Source organism: Eptesicus fuscus, chromosome 12, assembly GCF_027574615.1.
Source record: "Eptesicus fuscus isolate TK198812 chromosome 12, DD_ASM_mEF_20220401, whole genome shotgun sequence".
Taxonomy (NCBI): domain Eukaryota; kingdom Metazoa; phylum Chordata; class Mammalia; order Chiroptera; family Vespertilionidae; genus Eptesicus; species Eptesicus fuscus.
Genome location: NC_072484.1, coordinates 49,477,141 through 49,481,082, shown reverse-complemented (window position 1 = coordinate 49,481,082; position 3,942 = coordinate 49,477,141). Strand labels below are relative to the sequence as shown.

Below are 3,942 nucleotides of genomic sequence, written 5' to 3'. Positions count from 1 at the left end.
CTAAGTTATAATTGTTGCCTTAAATAGCTATTGTATTTTTAGATCACAATTCAAAATTGTGAATGATGTTTGTATTTTTGCAAGTGTACAAGTAACATTGGTGCTGTTGATGTTTGTAACAAGTGTATTATAATTATCCTACATATAACTTAAGATCTGCTAGGCCAGCATAGTTAAGGGTTAACTTATATAATAGGATTAATTGAAATAATTCCCACACTATTGCAGTTTGTTCTTTCAAAATGCATGTTCTTGCTGATCCCACTGCATCAGTCCTTGTCCCTCTTCTAGTGACCATATGGCATCTATGTGAATGCTCTATCATTGCCTAACTCTGTGTGCTCTAACAGCACGGCAATTCACTGCATTTCCAAAAGCTCTATCATGTTTATCACTGATGGCCATTTGATATTTTTATCTTATCATCATGATGTATTAGTGCAGAAAATAAAATTGGTATTAGAAAACCACTGGAGGCTTTGTGAATCTGACTGATATATAAAATTCTATTGTTTTTTGAAAGATAAATTGCTTATGTAGATGCATAAAATTGAGAAAATAGCTTTATAATTTGTAAAAAGAGCAACCATAGGTCTATGGTTGCAGATGTATAGACATGTCAGATTGCAATAGAAGCCTCGTAATTTGACAAAAGGGTGTGATGCAGTGATGGGCAACCTTTTGAGCTTGGTGTGTCAAACTTCGCCAAAAAACTGAGCATAACTCGGGTAGTGTGTCACTTTGAGGAAAAAAACATTTCGCAAATGTTTCATCCTCAGCAAATGTTTCATCCTCGGCATGCGGCCGCCTTAGCAGCCGCGTGTCATCAGAAATGGCTACGCGTGTCAGTGCTGACATGCGTGTCATAGGTTCGCCATCACTGGATCAGAGGATGCTTAAATTTATCTGCTTTTTTTTCTCATCTCTGTTTCTCATGCTACTTTAAGGACTATATACATATGCACATACACACATACCTACATACACACATATATGCATACACACATACATACACTACGTGAATCTGTAAGAATTTTTCTAAGCATAAACTACAATTTTATAATTCCAAATGGTGTCAATTGTTATGGAATATTTTAAAGTATTTCTGCTCTTCAAGAGGACAATGATGTTATCAAATTTTGATTTCTACTTCAATGTTCAAGGAAAGGATAAAGCCAATTCCATGAAATATAGCAGACATAGGGAATTGACAACTTCTATTTTAAGACGACTGCTCAACATTTCAATAATTTTATATTATTTCAAAACCTATGTTGATGCTTTGCAGACACTGCCACCCCGAAACCACCATGACAGCCATGGTGAACCCCACTGTGTTCTCGACATCGCCTTCGAGGGTGAGCCCATGGGCCGCATCTCCTTTGAGCTGTTTGCAGACAAAGTTCCAAAGACGGCAGAAAACTTCTGTGCTCTGAGCACTGGGGAGAGAGGATTTGGTTATAAAGGTTCCTGCTTTCACAGAATTATTCCGGGATTTATGTGTCAGGGTGGTGACTTCACACGCCATAATGGCACAGGCGGCGAGTCCATCTATGGGGAGAAATTTGAGGATGAGAACTTCGTCCTGAAACATACAGGTCCTGGCATCTTGTCCATGGCAAATGCTGGGCCTAACACCAACGGCTCCCAGTTTCTCATCTGCACCGCCAAGCCTGAGTGGCTGGCTGGCAAGCATGTGGTCTTCGGGCAGGTGAATGAAGGCATGGATATTGTGACAGCCATGGAGCCCTTTGGGTCCAGGAATGGCAAGACCAGCAAGAAGATCACCACTGCTGACTGTGGACAACTCTAATAAATTTGACTTGTGTTTTAACCACCAGACCATTCCTTCTGTAGCTCAGGAGAGCACCCCTTCACCCCGATTTTCTTGGAATGTTTTCTAATCTTTGTGCTTTTGCCAGTTTATTAGGTTCCATAATTTCCTTACCCCTTCTCAGTCTAGCTGAATTACAGCATTAAGATTATGATTATGAAATAAAAACGAAAGAGTTGTTTGTCAAAAAAAATATGTTGAATGTTAAAAATTTGGAAAACAACATATTCAGTTGATGATTATGGAGCAGTTGCTTCCATTTTTATAATAAATATATTCTAAAATATTCATATTTAATGAATACTATAAGACAAAAGAGTTCATGGTCATGATAATTTTCTTGAAGATATTACACCACTCAAAATAACATTATGGTAAGATGGGAAGTGCTTTTACAAAAGCTGTTTATAAGTCTTAGTGAATGTCAGTGAGCTTATCAATAGCAACATTAGAGCTGAGTAAATGAATCTAAAATAAGAAAATAAAAGATATAATCCTAGCATCAAGTGTAAATATCCTATACTTTTTATAGTAATAATAGTGTAGGTCATGCCCTTTGAATACTTTCTGATATTCTTTCCTACAAATTAAAAATACATGTTGAAATGTGATATTAAAAACAATAAAATAATTGTGTGTTAGTGTGAAAATGTTAAGCACCTCTACACAAGAAGTAAACATACTTTCACCTTCATGTCAAGTAATGCATTTTTTTTTTGTAGGCAAGATGTTAAAACAATTTTTCACATCCAAATTTTTAAAATATATTTTTATTGATTTCAGAAAGGAAGGGAGAGGGAAAAAGAGACAGAAACATCAATGATGAGAATAATTGATTGTCTGCCTCCTGCATGCCCCACACTGGGGATAGATAGATCCTGCAATCTGGGCATGTGCCCTGAACAGGAATTGAACTATGACCTTCTGGTTCACAGGTCGATGCTCAACTACCGAGCGACACCGGCCAGGCCACATTCAAATTTTTATAGCCATTTTCATAGTGAAGCACTGTCAATAATAATATTCTAAGGATGATAAAGATGTGACATTCTGCGTTGTAATTGATCACAATGCAAAAACTACCTTCATGTATTTGGGATTGTACCCTCCACCCCTCCATCCACCCCTCCTGAAGCAAGCCCCAAATTTTCTGATGGATGATTTCCATAGTAGAAAGCACTGAGGCAGTTACACATTCAAACTCAGGCTCCTTGTCCTTCCACTAGGAAGGTGAGTCTATTCAACGAAAAAGGAACTAAACATTTAAAGGACAATCTAGAAAATAAAAATATTTAATCCACCACACAGTTTTCTTGACATCATTACAACAAAACAAATCCATCTTCTATTCTCTTTTGGGGGAAAAAAAAGAGAATATGTTCTCCATTTAATTTAAGTGGAATCGAAAATGTAATCACACAATTTAAAATGTGCTATGCCACAGGCAGACTAGTTATGAATTCAAGTGCTGGTTAATGAGATTTTTTTTAGGCCAACCCTGCCTCCTGTGACATAGTGCATTATACTCACCGAACACATGCGAGCAAATTATGAGAAGAACAAAAGTAGGGAATGCAGGTGCCTGGCTCTGCGAGGAGTCCCAGCTGCGCCGCCCTTTGTAGAGCTCCGACATGACATAATACCACCATTCGCTTAGGCAGAGGGTTGTAGCTACAGGATTTTTGAGATAGGAACTGAGTGTACCCACCTGCTAAATGTGGATATATTCTCATGGCTATTGAACTTGAAATGCTTCAGGGTAAGAAAAAGGCAAAAATGTGTTACTTTCTGTCTTTAGGGAGCAGAGCCTATACTCATCACCAAAGGACAAGCTTGACTGTCCCAAATATGCCGCCTGAAATTCTCTATGAAACGCCATTTCACAAGTACATGGAAAGAATGACAAACTGTCCAATACTCTCAGTAGGATGTCAAGAGAAAATTATAAGCAGATTTATCTCAATGCATAGACAACTTAAGCTTCAAACTGTATGTATATATATATATGTATATATATATATATATATATATATATATATATATATATATATACATATATATATATATATACATATATACACACATATATGCATGTATGTATAATGAAT

At 37.0% G+C, this 3,942-nt stretch overlaps 1 pseudogene; it reads left to right on the top strand.

Moving 5' to 3' along the window:
- The first annotated feature begins 1,319 nt into the window (after positions 1–1,319).
- LOC103304896 (peptidyl-prolyl cis-trans isomerase A-like) lies at positions 1,320–1,834 on the top strand (annotated as a pseudogene).
- Positions 1,835–3,942: the final 2,108 nt, after the last annotated feature.